Source organism: Narcine bancroftii, chromosome 8, assembly GCF_036971445.1.
Source record: "Narcine bancroftii isolate sNarBan1 chromosome 8, sNarBan1.hap1, whole genome shotgun sequence".
NCBI classification, from domain to species: Eukaryota; Metazoa; Chordata; class Chondrichthyes; order Torpediniformes; family Narcinidae; genus Narcine; species Narcine bancroftii.
Window position 1 is genome coordinate 56,443,154 of NC_091476.1, and position 18,342 is coordinate 56,461,495.

The following is an 18,342-nucleotide window of genomic DNA, read 5'->3' on the forward strand; positions in this document are numbered from 1 at the left end:
GGATGGTTAGTGTGAGTGGTTCTTTTGGTCGTTCTCACTGCCCGTGGGAAGAGGCTGTTCCTCGGCCTGGTGGTCCTGCCTCTGATCATCCTGGATCTCTTCCCTGGCGGAAGCAGCTGAAAGATGCTGTTTGCAGGGTGGAAGGGGTCCTCAGTGCTTTTGTGTGCCCTCTTCAGACAACGATCCTGGTAGATCACATCAATTGGTGGGGGGTGGGGGATGGGGGGAAAAAGCCAGTGATCCTCTCTGCCACTCTTATGATCCTGTGGATTGACCTTTGATCTATTTCCCTGTAGCAAATATACCACACTATGTTGCAGCCAGCCAAGACACCTTCGACAGAGTTCCCGTAGAAGGTTGATGGGAGCCAGTAGCCTTGCCCGCTTCAGTCTTCTCAGGAAATAGAGTGCTGTTGTGTCTTCCTGACAAGTAAAGAGATGTTGTGTGTCCATGATACGTCACTATTGAAATGAAATCCAAGGAACGTGGTGCTCCCCTTTACAGAGCTGTTGATGTGTAATGGAGGGTGGTCATTCTTGGTCCTCCTGAAGTCCATGATTATCTCCTTTGCCTTGTCTACATTGAGACTCAGGTTGTTCCTCTCACACCATTTCATGAGAATTTCCACCTCTTCTCTGTAGTGCAACTCATCGTTGTTGCTGATGAGGCCGACGACTGTTGTGTCATCTGCAAACTTGATAACACTGTTGGAGCTGGATCAGGTGTTCCAGATAGTATTGTGAACGGAAGCGAACTGAGCACACAGCTCTGATGTACTCCAGGGCTCAGTGTAATGGTGCTCGATATCTGCTACTGATTCGGACAGACTGTGGTCTTTCTGTTACGAAATCCAGTAACAGAGAGAGGTATTGAGTCCCAGTGAGGATACCTTATCCACCAGCCTCTGGTGAATGATTATGTTAAACGCCAAGCTGAAGTCTGGCGAATGAAGCAATGCTTTCGTATTGGGTCAGGACAGAGTGAAGGGGAAAGGCTGGAGCATTGTCTGTGGTGGATGGGCAGAAGGGAAGATTCAGGAAGTGCTCAAACCCCCTTAGAGAGGTACAACATTCCAAATGGCCCCTGGGAACCCTGAGCCCTTGACTGCTCAGAGTGGAGAAGGAGGGTTCAGAGGAGTGCTGGGAACCTGGTCCTTGTGTCGGGTACTGAAACCAGAAGGAGTTTACAAACCCCTTTTCTCACCATGCATCACAACAGAAGCATATTTACAGGGCCGCACTTATTCATGCTGTCCAAGTTGGCATGCTGAGCTAGTCTATTTGCTTGCATTTAGACCATATCATACTAATAGCTTCCTCTATCTATATTTGTCCAAATAACTCTTGAACATTGCAATTGTTCCCACTTCTATTGCTCCCTCAGGCAGGTGGTTAAGATATGGACCACCCTCTGTGTGAAAATGTTGACCCTTGGGACCCTCAAGTCTCTCCCCTTTCACCTTAGACCTATGCCCTCTAGTTCTTGAATCATCAAGCCTTTGAGAAAGACTGAGCATTTATTTTAGCCATTTCCCCTCATAACCTACTAAACCTCCATAAGGTATGCCTCCTATGTTCCAGCCTATTCAGCCTCTCCCCATAAATCAACTCTTCTGCTCCCAGCAACATCCTGGCGAATCTCCTCTGGGACCTTTATAACTTTCCCCAGCTAGGTGACCAGGCTTCCTCACAGTACTCCAATCGTGTCCTCACCAATGCCTTGTACACCTAAGTCCTAACTTTTGTCCTCAGTATCCCACCAAATAAAGGCAAGGATGCAAAAAAGACTTCTTTACCATCCTTCCTTAACCTGCTCATGATATTCATGGAACTATATATCTGTACCCCTTGGTCTCTCAGCTCCACAACTCCCTTATCACTTATCATCGAGTCCTACCCAATATAGCCACTCAACCTGCACACCTTTTATTTACCTGTGTTAAATTTCATCTGCCACTCCTTGGCCCACATTCAAGTGAAAATCTCAGACAACCTTCATCACCATCCACTATACCGCTGATTTCTGCTCCAAGATCTTATCACTAACCGTGTTAATGACATTGTCATTCAAAGTGTTAATATAGATGACAAACAACAATGATCCTGACACCATTGGTCACAGGCTTCCAGTCTAGGGCAACAACCCTCCACCCATTCTCTGCCTCCCAACATCAAGCCAATTCTGAATTCAATTGGCCAGCTCACCCTGAATCTCATGTGATCTGACCTTTTCAATCATGCAGGGCCTTTCTAAAATAGATGACATTGATAAATGATGGACAAAAATGTAGTAGCATGAGTTAGTATGTTTACAGATGGCACAAAGATTGGTGGAGATGTGGACAGAGTAAAGCGTTACCAAAGAATATTACAGGGTATGGATTAATTACAGGTATGGAGTTCAATCCGTGCAAGTGTGTTTCACTTTTGGAAATCAAATGTGGGGAAAAGTTCATGGCAGGACTCTAAAGAGCAATGATGTACACAGGGATGTGAAACAAAACGTGACTGTAGTTAATACACAGAAATGCTGGAGAAACTTAGCAAGTTCGGACTGCTCAAAGGAGGAAAGGATATGTTACTAACGTTTCAGGCCTGTTGGGCCCAGGTCCATTGCTCCCTGAATGTGCCCATGCAAGTCATTCAAAAAACATATCAGGGGTGTAGATTAATTGGGCAGCATGGACTTGTGGGCCAAAATGGCCTGTTACCATGCTGTATGTCTAAATTTTTTGAAGCAAATTAAGGTGGTATGGCCTGATTATCTTCATTGGTCAGGAAGGGAAGAAGAAGGAAGCCACATGAGAGCTAAATTAAACTTTGGTTAGGGCACACATGTAGTATTGTGTGCAATTTTGGTCACTCCATTACAGAAAGGATGTGGAGCAGGTGTGTAGCCAGGCGGGGGTGCAGGAGACGCGACCACATTTTTCAAAAGTGGCGCCTTTGTCCTCTCACCCCCCCAACCCCACTCTGACACTGCCGAAAAAATAGTACAACCTGCCATTCAACCACTGACTCACCATCTGTATGTGTCATGGAGCCTTTTTCATGTGCTATCTTTCGAAAGTGACCTCGGCCCTGATGTGGAGGCTTTGAACAAGTTGCAGAAGAATACCAGGTTGTTGCCCGATTTAGAGAGCACGAGTTATGAGGGAGAGATTGGAAAAACCTGGGTGATTTTCTCTGTACCATCAAAGGCTGAGGGGAGACCTGATAGAAGTTTATAAAATTATTAAAGCCATTGGCAGTTGGAGAGCACAATCTTTCTCCCAAAGTAAAATTGTCATATGCTCAAGGATGTGGGTCTAACATGGAGGGGTGAAAGTTTAAAGTAGATTGGTGGGGTGTTTTTTTTCACACAGTGAGTGGTGGGTGCCTGAAACAGACTGCTGAGGGTTGTCATGGAAGTAGCTGCAACTGAAGTATTTAAGAGGCTTCTGGGTCCAGAAGGTGTGTGTCTGCAGAGAATTAAAGGATATGGATCATGTACAGGCAGAAGAGATTTAGTTTAATTTGGGCATCATGTTCGGCGCAGACATTGTGGTCCAAAGGGACACATTCTTGTGCTATACTGGTCGATGTTTTAAATTTTAAATAGAATTTATACATTTTAAATTAAATTTAGACATACAGCACAGTTACAGGCCATTTCAGCCCATGCCACTCTATTAACCTACAACACCCAGCACATTTTTGAAGGGTGGGAGGAAACCAGACCACGCCACCCCCGGAGAAAACACATGCAGACATGGGGAGAACATACAAACTCCTTACAGACAGGGTAGGATTCAAACCCCGGTCCAGATCGCTGGCAGTGTAAAGGCATGGTAAACACTACACTAACTGTGCAGTACCAAGCACAGCTCTCTGGCTGATTTTAGCTTACATTTGGAAAATCTGAATTTTTTTCCCTATTCCAGGGCCCACCACACCATTCTGCATTTCCAAACAAATGGGAAAAAGGGTCACCAGGGGATCTGGTGGGCTGAAGGGCCTAATTCTGTGCGATCAAATACTCAGCTTCAGAAAAATTTGTTGTGTGTCTACTTATGATGCTGTGACTAATCTGTACTCACTGTTATCAGCCCTTTTTAAAAGTCTAATCATAGAACAATCTTAATGGCCTCCTTCTGGCCTATTGGATTATGAATATCCCAACCCAAAACATGGACTGGCCATTTCACTCTACGGATGCTGACTGACCTGCTGACTCCCTCCCGCTCCCATTTGTGTGCTGAACTTGCCTCACTTACATCTGCTACCCCTTACCTTCATCAGTCTTTGGGATCTCCTCAAAAAACCCAGTGAGCCAAGTCTCCATCAGAATTCCAGCAATCTCCTCCCTTATCTCCCATCCATCTCTGGAGATCTATGGCTCCAAGGCATCTGCCATATTACGGACATGGTCCAGACCTTCCACAAACCTGTCACTGTCCTCTACTTCTCCTTAGTATAGAGGAAGCCCATTAGGTCTTTTGACCCTTCTCCATAAATCAGTGTTATCACCTACCTCAATGACTCATTCCCCTGTTCTACCCCCTCACCAAAGATCCTGTTTGGATTATTCAAGGTGAAGAGCAGGTCAGCATTCTGGCCAGCAAGCAACAGCTACAAAAGTATTGAGATCCCATTTATCGTGTATCGGTCACTGCAGAATAAAAAATCAACATTTTTGTCTTCCAGAACAATTGCATTACTGCTTAATTTCACATGGAACAGTTTTGATAAGAGTTATATCAATACATCCATAACTTATTTTTCATCCAGGTGTGATGTGAAACATTTTACATCTCACATTCTGCACAGTGTTTCGTCTGTAATTTTAAAGCTGTGTTTTTTTTTAATTCACATATTTTACACCAAATAATGTCAAAACATTTCTAGCAATGTCCCCCCCCCCCCACCCCACCTCAGTCTGATAAAGGTATTTGGGCCTTCAGCTGTTTCCTCTGCTGCTTGAAATTGATCAATCCAGCATGAAAACCAGCAGATTAAAACAGCAAGAGAAAGGTTTACGTGCACAGCTATTGGACCAAGAGGCTTTCTGATGATTAACAGTGGCAGGCATTTGTTCATTCCCAAGATATCAACAACACATGAAGGATATAATGATGATTATCTAATCTCACCTCAATTCAATTATCTGTAATTTTTATAACAATAATTTAGGTTATGAGATAAAGATTTATTATAATTTCACAGTACAATCAAGCATATGAAAATCAGAAACAGGGAAGGGCCAGAGCAGAAAATATCACCATTAACCCTTCAGTTCATTTTTCCTCTATTTGATTATAGAGTTGTACAGCATTGCAACAGGCCCTTCAGCCTATAGTGTCTGTCCTGACCATGCCTATCCATGAAGAGAATTCATTCCATATCCCTCGATGCTCTGCTCATGTAAGTACTTATCCTTTCTATGGTGTGGTGACTGGAACAATATTTCAAGTGTGAGTCAAACAATAGTTTTTTCAACTGTAATGTGATGTTCTAACTCAGGTCCTCAGTGCCCTGGCAGATGAAGACAAGCATCCTGTTCATTTTCTTCACCAACCTGCCCAGGGATTTATCGCCAACCTGTCTACCTATGTTGCCACTTTCAGCAGACTATGTCTTTTAAACAACACCACCCCCCACCCTCAGGTCTCTCTGTTCTACAACACTTCTCAGGGCCCTGCCATTCACAGAGTACATCCTGCCCTGCAAATCACAATGGTTAACTTCCATCTGCCAGTCCTTTGCCCATGTTCTTAGTTGATCGAGACTCGGTTGTAATCTAAAATAACCTTCTTCCCTATCCAATCCACCACGAATGTTGGTGTCATCTGCAAATTATATTCCCATCCAAAGCATTAACATATATGATGAAATACAAGGGCCACAGAGCTGACCCCTATTTTATATCACTGATTACAGACTTCCAATCTGCAAACACTCTTCCACCACCATCCCCTGCCTCTTTCCTCATAGGTCAGTGGTAGAAAGGTGAGATCAAGTGAATCTCTTGAGGAATATAGAGAATGTCAGTGTTAAACATGAAACTTCAGACTCTGATGCGATCAAATGCAATACACAAACGTGCTGGAGAAACTTAGCAGGTCACGCAGTGTCTATAGAAAGTAATGTTTCAGGCCTGGGCCCTTCATCAGGTACTGCAAAAATAGACAGGCACCTGAATAAAAAGGTAGAGAAGGGGGGGAGGAGGAGGAGGGCAAGGAGAGTTGGGAGGAAGGGGGAAGGGGGGCGAGTGCAGGCTAACAGGTGAAGGGTTGTCACTGGAAACAGATGGGAGGGTGAAAGGGAAGGAAGCTGAGAACTGATAGGGTAGAGGTTGGCTCTCAATGGATTGGAGTGGGGGGGGGCTGGAGGAAAGGAGACAGAGGGATAGGGAAAGGGAAAAACAGGGAGGGGATGAATAGGAATTGGAGAAGTCGATATTAATGCAATCTGGCTGGAGGCTTCCGAGAGAGAAAATCAGATATCATTCCTCCGATTTGCAGGTGGCCACGGTCTGGCAGTCCCTGGGCAGGCATTCAGGGTGGGAACTGTGTGTGGAATTTAAATGGTCGGCTATTTAAGAGAGAAATCAGGGAGGCAAGAGGGAGTATGCAATAACTCTAGTAGGTTTACTAAAATTAGAATAAAAATTCACCCCAATCCATCTATGTTGGTGGCATGTGGAAGACATCCACACCAACACTTTGTTTTGTGCACACACAAAAAAGGATGCATGTAGAGTCTGTTTCATATCAGGTGAACAAGGAAGTTTTTGCTGTGGATGGAGAAATCTGGATTCTTTTGGGAGTTAAAAGCTGAATGGGGAGTTCCTTCTTCAAGGGTTGTGTTATTCATCCACAAGTTTGCCCAGACCATGTGCGTAAAATGGACAATACATTTAAAGGGGAAATAATTTCATCTGCACCAGGGAAACAAGAATCAGAAAAATGAAATCTGGTAACAGCGTTCAATTGCACGCATGAAACTGGGCTTTCTTGCACACGCTTCACTTATTTATCCATCCTTTTACATTTATTGTCTCCCTTTCACACTTGACAGTAATCCCAGGAATCAAATGCCAATCGGCCTTCAAAGGCTCAAGCGTAAAAGCAAAATTAGCTCAACGCCGGAGTCAGCTGCTGTCATCTCGCCGGGGACTGACGGTCCCGACGCCTAGGACAATCCCCGAGACGCCAGCGCTGCGATCGGGCAAGTGTGAGACAGGTAATTGCACCGGTAGAAGGTAGAACAGTCCTAACTCAGGGGGTTGATAGTTGATAATGTGAAAGCTTTCAGTGTCCCAGTTAGGAGTGGTCAAGTGTGAAAATCCAAACCCTCCCCCCCCCCCCCCCCTTTGCCCACTGACCAATGTAGTGGGATGCAAGTGTGAAAGGGGCTGGTATGGTGTGAATGGTAGTTGGCATATTTTATGTACCGGTGTGGGTGCAGCAAGTGAGATTCCAGTGCATTGGTACATTGCAATTATCAAACCTAGTCAGAGCTTCTTTCCTTCAGATTTTTTTAAATTAATGAATCGACGCCCTGGTGCCGTTTGGCATGTCGCCCCCTGCACTCTGCAAACACCCTGTTCGGTTCACAAACGTGCATTTCATACTGCATCTCATCTAAATGCACACAAAATACCTATCGCACCTTAAAAAAGAAAGTTCAGGGTTTTGCTCAGCCGCTTTAAAAGAGAAGTTGTCCACTTTTCAATGAGCACGCTCCGGTCCTTCTGCATTTTATGAAAGGAACGCACGACTCACCGCTGAAAGTGCCACATTTCCGAATTGCGCGCTGTTCTCCCGACTTTGGCGGCAGAGGAGCAGCCCTTCTCGGGGTCACAAGCGGCAGGAGTGGGGCGAAGGTTCCCTTGAATTATGGAGATGTCTGCATCCCGCACCGATCGCTGCCAAAGGAAAGGGAAAAGGAAGCGGTTTGATCTCGTCTGTCTGAAGCAAGAGCGTTGTCAGCCTCACTGGGCCATTCAACTGGAGTGACGTGCGCTCAAAACGGAAAGGACCTGCTGCGCTTCGAGTGAGTGGTGGACGCAGACTTCACATTCAAGGAAGAGATCACTGTCTCAGAACGTGGTGGGGGGGGGGGGGGGTGGTGGTGGAAGGAATCTGTTATGTTTGTGTTGACAGAGTTCAGATTTATTGTCATCACGTACAACCCTGAGATTCTGTTTTCCCTGTTGGAGACCATTGTTGCCAGTCCAAACTTAAACCTGGAAACAAACAGAGGGAAGTAAACAAACTGAGAGGGAAAATATCAGTAAAGTGCACAGGTCGAGTCCTTAAATGAGTCTCCGATTGTTGGTTGTGGAGGAGTCCGATGGTGGCTTTGACATTAACACGTTTGGGCGAACAGCCCCTTTTAATACAGCGAAATTAAGCCTTAACTGGTCAAGGACACGTTCTTCTTCATATCATTTAGAAACTGTAGCCTGAACGGTCGACACGGACATAAACAATAATTTTCTCCTTCATATTCGTTCAAACTAAGATCTTAACACAAAATAAAGGTCGGCTGTGTTACCATGTGCTTAACACATCATATGTTTTCTGCTACAGCTTGTTTGTCTCTGTATAAATACACGTGGTGGCTGTGGTGCGCTGTCGTACAGAAAGCAGACACAACACTTAAAGACTGAACAGGCTTATTCCACTTAAAGTCCCTGCTGCGGTTCACTGTAGCTCCGAGTGACTGACCTCGAGGGGCTGGATGTGGCTTATATCCCGGAGGGTGATTAACAGCCGGCCAGGTGTTGCCTTGTCCTCCAGTGCTCTTCCTGCAGGTACACAGGTTGTCCCCTGCAGTCGGCTAGTGGTGTCTCACTGCACTGGCATAAGTAGATTTGGGAGTCGGTGAACAGTGGAGATGCTACAGCATCTTTATCATGTGAGATAAAGTCTGAAATGATACTCGAGAGCTCCGATTTCATTGACTGAAATAAAACTTTGCAGACCCTGGAGTCTGATACCGTGCACAAGAAGAAAAGCTGGAGAAACACAACAGCCCACAATGGGCAGTCAAAGGCAGTCAAAGTTTCCCGCCTGAGCCCTTTTTTCAGGAGTGTCGAAGATCCAGCAGACGAAGAACGGCGGGAGAGGAGTGGAGGGAGGAGAACAAGGGAACAGGTTGTGGTGCGAATAAAAGTTCTGACAACTGGAGGGAAAACAAACGCTTTTATTAGTTTTAACTGTGGGAAGAGTCTCACAGTCGTCTTCAGAAGGGTTCTGGGTTTAGGCGGGAAACCAGGGTTATATGTGAGCAGATGGGGACGGAGCCGGGAGGCGGGGCCAGCCATCAGTACAAAACACTACCAATGAATACCAGTTCACTGCATTCACCCCTTCCTGTAGAATTTAGGGTGTAAATGAAGACAGACAACATGGGTTCAGAAACAAGTGGTGAAAAAAATATAGTTATTTACAAATTTACAGATTTAAGCAGTCTGGGGGTCTGGTGATCCTTGTGGAGCACCTTAGCATGGGAAGGGGGGAGGGGGAAGGGGGAGGGGGAAGGGGGAGGGGGAAGGGGGAAGGGGGGAGGGGGAAGGGGGAAGGGGGGAGGGGGAAGGGGGAGGGGGAAGGGGGAAGGGGGGAGGGAGGAGGGGGAAGGGTGGAGGGGGAAGTGGGGAGGGGGAAGGGGGGAGGGGGAGGGGGGAAGGGGGGGTGGGGGAAGGGGGCGGGGGAAGGGGGGGCTTGAACTCCTTGGGTCTCCTGGTCCCCTTGTGAGGGAGGAGAGGTGGGCTTGGTTTCCAGCTCAATGGTGGAGGGGGATGCATTTTCCTCCTGAACCGGATTCCCCGAGGCACTGACTGGGGGCGGTGAGAATGAACTCCATGGCTCGCAGGGAACTTGAGGCAATGAACCCTCTCTTCTGGTGGGTGCCAGGTCCCTGATGGAGACGGTGTCCTCTCTGCCATACGGGTACTCCACATAGGCGTGCATGGGATTGGCATGGAGCAGTTTCACCCTTTCCACCAGGGGGTCGGTCTTGTTTCTCCTCATGTGCTTCCTGAGAAGGACCAGACCGGGAATGGTGAGCCAGATTGGGAGTGTAGTTCCCGATGCCAACCTTTTTTTGAAAATAAATAAGAGCTCATGATATGTAGCGTTGGTCGTGGTACATAGAAGTGATCAGATGGAATGGAGCACCAGAGAGAGGACTTCCTGCTAGCGTGAGTCTGGAAGGCCTTTTGTCTTCAGGATCACTTTGAAGTCTTTCAGACCATGGTGTTCTTTTTAACCTGTCTATTCCACTGGAGGTTGTAGCTTGTAGTCCTGCTGGACACAATGCCCCTCACCAGCAGGTACTGACGCAGCTCGTGGCTCATAAAGGATGAGCCCCGGTCACTATGTATATAGCTGGGATACCTGAAGAGAGTGAAAATGGAGTCTAGGACCTTCATAACTAATGAGGTGGATGTGTCTGGGCATGGAATGGCAAACAGGAAGTGGGAGTTCTCGTCAATGACACAGAGGAAGAAGGTGTTCCTCTTCATGGAGGGGAGAGGTCCCTTAAATTCAAAGTGATTCAAAGGGCCTGTATAACTTGATCAGTTGTGCCTTTGTGGGGCAGTCGAAGTGCGGTGTGCGCAGATCTGGCAAGACCTAGTCATTTCCTTGACGTCTTCCATGGAGTAGGGAAGATTGCACAGCTTGACAAAATGAGCCATGCGGGTAAAGCCTGGATGGCAGAGTTCATTATGTAGAGAACACATTTGGCCAGTGTGTGCAGAGGCCCAGCTTCCTCCGGATAAGGCATTTGGAGGATCATTAAGGACTCTTGGTCGATAGACAATGGAATAATTGTAGGTGGAGAGCTCGATCCTCCACCTAGCAATATTGTCATTCTTCAATTTGCCCCTCTTGACATTATTGAACACGAATGCAACCGAGCACTGGTCAGTGAGGAGTGTATATCTCCTACCAGCCAGGTAGTGTCTCCAGTGCCTCACATCTACAATGGCTTGAGCCTCCTTTTCCATAGAGGGGTTCTGGAGTTCGTGGCTTTGTAATGTCCAGGAAAAAAATGCAATTGGCCTGCCCACCTGGTTGAGATGAAGAGTCGCTTTCCACTTGGAAAGGTACATTTTCATCCACCGCATGCACGGCGACTTTCGCAATGTGGTTCCAGAGGTAGTGAAAAGCCGTTTGGACTTCAGCCGAGAGGAGGAAATTAGTGGCTTTTAAGAGAGGGCGAACCTTATTAGCATATTGAGGGATCCACTGGGTGTAATATGAGAAAAACTCCAGGCATCTCCTCAAAGCCTTTGTGGTCCTGGGGATGGGGAGCTCTGACAGGGAATCCATCCTATTGAGATCGGGGCCAATGATGCCATTCTCCACCACGTAGCCAAGGATAGCCAGATGTTTAGTCTTGAACACGCACTTGTCAGAGTTATAAGTAAGGTTCAGGGCTTTTGCTGCGTGGAGAAAACTCTGAAGGTTGGCGTCATGGTCCTCCAAGTTGTGGACACAGATGGTGACATTATCGAGGTAGGGGAAGATAGCCTTCAACCCATACTCATCTAGCATTCTGTTCATCTGCAGCTGGAAGATTTTTAAAAAACTGTTAATAATACCGAAAAGAACCCTCTGGAATTGATAGAGATGACTATTAACCTCAAATGCTGTATATGGACGGTCCTCGGATGGATTGGCAGCTGGTGATAGATGGCTTTCAGGCGAATGGTCGAATAGACCTGATACTGCGCAATATCATTCTCCATGTCCGAAATACGAGGGAGGGGGCATGCGTCCATAGGTGTGGACCGATTAATAGTTTGGCTACAGTCAATTACTAGCCTGGACTTGTTTTCTCCTTTTACCACTACCACTTGTGCTCTTCACGGGCTGGTGCTAGGTTTGATGATACCTTCGTCGAGTGGACATTGTGTCTCAGACTTCATGAAATCTCAATCTGCTGCACTGTATTTGGTAGCAATGGGCTTGCAGTGTGGGGACAGTTTCAGGAAAAGAGGAGGGGGGGTCAATATTCAGTGTGAAGAGGCTATATGTGGGTTCTGATTTTAGGGACCTTCCATTCTGAACTGTTATAGGGGGGAGGGGACCAGAATAATCCAAGTTGACACAAGAAGCCCAGACCCAACAACACCAGAACACACAATTCATTAAAATATACAAGCAAAATTTACAGAATTCCTTCCCTTCAAATGACAGGTGTACTATTCAATGTTGTTGAACACGCATAGAATGTGAATGAGACATGAGAAATATGTGGTTATTAGAAGGATACATCTTCAGGTTGTATTTTTGCACAGTCCGTGAGTCTATGAAGCTTCCAGTAGAGCCAGTGTCAATCAGGCATTTAGTGGAATGTCCATTTACCTTCACAGTCACTATGGATTTGCTGAGCTGGTGAAATCGGTCCTGATCTAGGGCCATTGAGGCTAGGTCCCTGGAGACTCCATGCTCCTCACTCAAGTGGCCCCACCATCCTGGGTTGCCCTGCATGGCAAGATGACGTCGACCTCATGGTGCGACAATATGGCTGCTCTCCTTCTTCCTCCGATGGTGATGGCACCGAGTTTGAATTTGAGTCGCAGCAAGTTGGCCACTGAGCCTTTTTGCGCTGTTTCCTCACTGCTACCTTTCATCGGCAAGTGGGTTCAGGTGAATTCAGGGCAAACAGCTTGGAGCAGTGCAGGCTGCAGATTTCCCTGGGCTTCCCTTTTTACGCGACAAACCTTCACCCAATGCCCTTTCTTGCCACAGTTGGAACTGACTGAGTCTTTGCCAGGCAACGAGATCAGGGATGCTGCCTCTTGCCACAGAAAAAGCATTCCCTACCACGGGAAGCAGCAGTCATTAGGGAAGGGGGAGTGGGAACAGCTAGTCCTTGAAAGGGCTTACTTGGGTGGGCAAGCTCACTGGCTTCGAGGTCATCATTCTCGATCTTGACCTGTTGCAATGATTTGGCCAGCTCAAAGTAGCTAACTAGGTCCTTCTTTCCTGACTCAAGTAGTTGCTGCCTCATGTACCTCGAGGGGATCCCCGTGACTAGAGTGTCCCAGATCTGTTCTTCTTCACGAACGTGGCCTGTAGCCACTTTGTACCTGCACTTCTTGGCAAGCGTCCACAGATCCAGCAGGTAGTCATCGATGGTCTCTCCTGTCCACTAGTGACGTTGAGCGAGTCGGTACCCCACTAGAACCTCATTCTACGACTTCAGGTACTGAGCCTTCAATGCCTTGATGGCAGTGTCATGTGTAGTGCAGTCCCTGATGACTTCTTACCCTCAAAACGAGTACAGATCTCCTGAGTTCATCAGTGAGGAAGAAGTCTCTGGTTGCATTCGGGTAGGCCTGGAAGCATTCTAGAAAGTATGTGAACTCCTTAGCTACATCGAGGATAGAGGGTCTATCAGCAACATACCTGGCTTGAGTAGCGCTTCCATTGTTCAGGAATAAACTAATAAAGTTGTAGTGTGAATAAATGCTCTCATGACTGGAGGGAGAAGAAATGCTTTTATTACCTTATAACTAAGGGTAGGGTTCAACCGTAGTCTTCAGAAGGGTTCTGGGTTTAGGCGAGAAACCAGGGTTATTGTGGGCAGATGGGGGTGGAGCCAGGAGGTGGGGCCAGCCATCAGCACTACACCCTACCAGTGAATCCCAGTTCACTGCACAGGCAAGAGATAATAGGTGGGTGCAGGAGGGAGGGTAGAAGAGAAGGAAGTTGGGAAATGATAGGAGGAGAGACTAAGAAGGAAGGGAAGGGGATGAGCTGGAGGAAAGGAGACTGAGGGAAGGGAAAGATCAGGGGGAGGGGTTAATGGAAATTGGAAAAATCGATATTGATACCATCTGATTGGAAAATACCTAGATGAAAGATATTGTTCCTCCAATTTATAGGTAGCGTCAGTTTGGCCATGAGGCCATGGACATTTGTGTCAGTGTGTCAATGGATAGTGGTATTAAAGTGGCCAACCTGCGGAGACCTGCTCTTGGCAAACAAAAGAGACCACTGGAAAACTGGAGCAGAACTCAGAACATCGGAGGAACTAATGGGTCAGGACTGGCTGATCAAGGGTTCCGGCCTGAAATGTTGACTGCCTATTGCCTGCTAATGGAAGCTGCCTCACCTGCTGAGTTTCTATAGCATTCTGTGTGTATCTGGAGATGTTCCCCTGTTGAGGTCTGCCAGAGAGGTACTAATGCTCTAAGACTTTGGTGAAAGAGAGAGAAATACATTGCGAAGTATGGAATAAGAACAGCACATATACACAGTTGAGTCAAGGTCGAAGACTGATTTATTGCTCTGTTTATGTTTACTCCATGCCCCTGACAACAGGAGTGATGTCATCACAGTGCTGTCCTCTAACTGGCTGGTGTTCCCACCGTTGCCTGCTGTTTCCCGCCATTCTGGAGGTCATGCAGGATGATGGCCGTTGGTCCCTGTGGCCCCTCCTCCCCCCACCCCCGTGATCGCCATATTCGCCAGCCATTTTGTAAGCAAGGACATGACTGGGTTTGCAGGCTGCTACAATATGAAGTTTGCTTCAGAATAGATGTAGAGGCAAAAATATTTGATTGATGGAAATCATTGCAACATTTTCCAACCAAAGTCCAGTGATGCTGACAATCAGAGATAAAAACAGGATGCATCTGCAGAGAGAAGAAACTAGATCAAGGTTTTAAGTTCTGGTAAAAAGCAATCCACCTCAGGAATTAATTCTGTTTCACTCTTCACAGATGGCAGTGGACTTGCGGAGCATTTGCACTTTTGAGCTTTAGTGCATACAAACATCTTAGTTTGGATTTTTTTAAAGTTACACCAATACAAAGAAAAAAATTATAGTTACTATAAGGACCCTCTAGGGTCAAACAGGAAAGTAATCAAAGTCACTAGATACCTCTTTTTTTTCATCCAAACTTCTTCTGTTCTCCTCCTTTCTGATCAATACAGGCACACCCCAAGGATGCGTGTTTAGCCCACTGCTCTACTCATTATACACCCACAGTCCCAATGCCATCTACAAATTTGCTGATGACACCACAGTTGTTGACAGAATCAGAAACAGCAATGAGGGGGCATACAGGAGGGAGATTGAATGGTGTAACGACAACAACCTTGTGCTCAATGACAGTAAAACCAAGGAGATGATTGTGGACTTCAGGAGGAAGTCAGGGGAACACGACCCAGTCCTCATTGAAAGCTCAGTAGTGGAGAGGGTCAATAACATCCAATTCCTGGGTGTCAACATCTCCGAGGATCTGTCCTGGTGCCTCCATGCCGATGCAATCAGGAAGAAGTCTTACCAGCGGCTATACTTTGTGAGGTGTCTGAGAAGATCTGGTATGTCACCAAAGACTCTCGAAAACTTCTACAGATGTACCGTGAAGAGCATTCTGGCTGGTTGCATCACTGCCTGGTATGGAGGTGTCAACTCTCAAGACAAGAATAAACTCCAGAGGATTGTTAACTCAGCCTGCAACATCATGGGCACCCAACTTCACTCCATCGACGACATCTAGATGAGGCAGTGTCTTAAAAAAGTAGCCTCTCTTCTCAAGGACCCCCACCACCCAGGCCATGCCCTCTTCACTCTGCTACCATCAGGAAAAAGGTACAGGAGCTTGAAGACAAGCACTCAGCGATACAAGGACAGCTTCTTCCCCTCCGCCATCAGATTCCTGAATGATCAACGAACCAAAGACACTGCCTTATTTTGATTTTTTTCTTGCACTATTTTTATTTATTTTGACAGGTTGTTTATATAAATGTTTTCACTCTGATCCTGCAGCAAAACAATGAGTTTTGGGAGATGTTCATAGTAATAAATTCTGATTCTATTCTTCACCTGCATTTCCCCCAATTTATTCTCACCTCCCTCCCTTTCTGGTTCCATCCTTGTTTACACAATCAGAATCTGCCCCGTCTTCATTCCCCCCCCGCCCTTCAGTTCCACCTGGAACTGAACGATGCCCTTCACCTTTCTCCTAACAGCTCTCATTATGCCACTGCTGTCACCATCTCTTCTTCTCAGAGTCCAGCATTGGTTGCCTTTGTTCCCACATCATCCCTTCCTCTGTCTGACTCATCTTCCTCTACCTCACCTTTTTTTGTTCCTCTTGTCTTGTTCCCTATGTGTGCTGCCTGCCAGTCAACTACCTCAGTTTGTCATCCTTCACCTCCCTGGTTTACTAATTCCCTACTTCCCAGTCTAACCCCTCCTGCTTTGCCCTCATTACACTGGCTATCTACTTTTTTTTTAATTTAGACCTACAGCACAGTAACAGGTCCTTTTAGCCTACAAATCAGTGCCGCCCCATTACATTGCAACAGCCAGTACATTTTGAAGTGTAGGAGGAAACCCCACACAGACACGGGGAGAGCGTGCAAATTACTTATAGACAGCATGGCATTGGAACCCCAGTCCCAATTGCTGGCACTGTAACAGCATTGCGCAAGCCCCATCACAAACCATGCCACTCCTCTCTGTACTGTGAGTCTTGACGAAGATTCTGACTATTCTTCCCCTCCCTGAAGCTTGGCGTAGCCAATGCGACAGCTTTGTGTGGAAGGGGTGCAGTCTAGAGTCAATTAGCGAATGGGTGGAGGGTAAATACAAGAGACTATAGTGGCAATGGAGCTAGTTAGCATGTTAAGAGGATTACTGTAACGATGTTGAGTAATGAAACGGATGAATCTGATATGAAAAATGCAAAGCAACTTGGCATGTTTTTCCTTTGAGTGTATTTCTGGAAGAAAAAAAAAGTAATTTTCTCCCGGTGAGTTCTTCCAGCAATTGTTTATTTTTTGTTACTTTTCAAATTATAGTATCACTGTTGTAAGGGAATTGCCTGCTGAGGTTTCACAAACAGCAATGTGCTCTATCTATTTCAGGGCATTGCCTGAGAGAAAAATGTAGTCATGAACTCACTTGTTCTTTGAAAAAGCACCAAGGGAATTTTATGGAGTTGGCATTGCTTTTTTGCCAATTTGATGATGTTTACAGTTTGGACACATCAGAGACTGTCGTATTATTTGCCCTCTATAATAAGTTATATTTCAAAGATTAAGAAAGAATATACGAGGGAGATGGAAGAATTGGAAAAGGAGATACTTTATTTGCAAAAGGACCTTCAGCAAATGGGTTCTCAAGAAAAATGTAGATTACTTATTAGTAAAGAGGTCAAGTACAATACATTACAAACATGCAAGACAGAAAACAGCAATAATAAGAACTAAACCAAAGATCTTTGAGCTGGGGGAAAGAGCCTGTAAGGTCCTCTCCTGCCATTTGAAAGCAGGTCTCAAGAACGATCAATGCAGATAAAACAGGACTTCTTATAAACCGCAAGAAATAAATGAGGCCTTTAGACAATTTTATTCTAAGTTATATCAATCAGAAACTCAAGGAAATATCAACAAAATAGAAGAATTCCTATCATAATTGGAATGCCCAAATTTAGATTTAGAAGAACAGGAGGGACTCATTTCCCCCTTTACTCAAATAGAGATTGGGCACATTGCAGGTCAACAGGTCTCCAGGGGAGGATGGGTTTCCCCTTGAATCATACAAAAAATGTAAGGATCTTTTGATCTCTCTTTATGGAGGTGTTAGATCAGGTGGCTGAAACACATATTCTCCCAGAATCATTCTCAACGGCAATAATTATGGTGATACCTAAAAAAGGCAGTGATCTATTGAAACCGTCATCTTATAGACCTATTTCATTATTGAATTCAGATTATAAGATTATTGCCAAAGCTATGGCAAATAGATTGGCAAAATCTTTGCCAAAATTAATAAATATGGATCAAGCAGACCTTGTGAAAAAGAGAGTCTACTGATGATGTAAGCAGGCTGCTTAGCATAATCCATTTGGCTCAAACGAGAGGTCATCTGTGTGTAGCTGTGGCCCTGGATGCAGAAAAAGCATTTGATAGATTGAAATGGGATGTTTTATTTAAAGTGCTAGAAAGATTTGGACTATGGCAATTTTTTAATAAATTGGAATAATATTATGAACCTAAAGCCAAGGTTGTGACTAATGGACAATTTTCTCCAGCATTTCCATTAACAAGATCTAGTAGACAAGAATGTCCATTAGCTCCAGCTCTCTTTATTTTGGGTATAGAAGCCATTCGGCAAGATCCAGACATTCAGGGTCAACCAGGAGGAATATAAGAGTAATTTATTTGCAGATGATGAACTCATATTTGACAGAGATTGTTATATAATATGTAAATACAAAAACTAGAGCTGCAGGAAGGAAATTAGTAATGGGTTTAAACGGGCACCATTTCAGTGGCTACAGTTCTCCCACCTCACTGCTTAAAGCTAGAGAGCTGGATGGAAC

At 45.6% G+C, this 18,342-nt stretch overlaps 2 protein-coding genes across 2 annotated transcripts in view; both read right to left on the reverse strand.

Moving 5' to 3' along the window:
- Positions 1–7,845, reverse strand: part of LOC138740714 (probable G-protein coupled receptor 174) — a 149,703-nt gene extending 141,858 nt beyond the window's left edge. Inside the window, exon 1 of the mRNA XM_069893768.1 lies at positions 7,766–7,845. The gene's annotated coding sequence lies outside the window, so the exon portion shown is untranslated. The remainder of the gene's footprint in view (positions 1–7,765) is intronic.
- The window catches only part of LOC138740716 (probable G-protein coupled receptor 174), a 50,828-nt gene extending 42,973 nt beyond the window's left edge, over positions 1–7,855 (reverse strand). Inside the window, exon 1 of the mRNA XM_069893769.1 lies at positions 7,766–7,855. The gene's annotated coding sequence lies outside the window, so the exon portion shown is untranslated. The remainder of the gene's footprint in view (positions 1–7,765) is intronic.
- Positions 7,856–18,342: the final 10,487 nt, after the last annotated feature.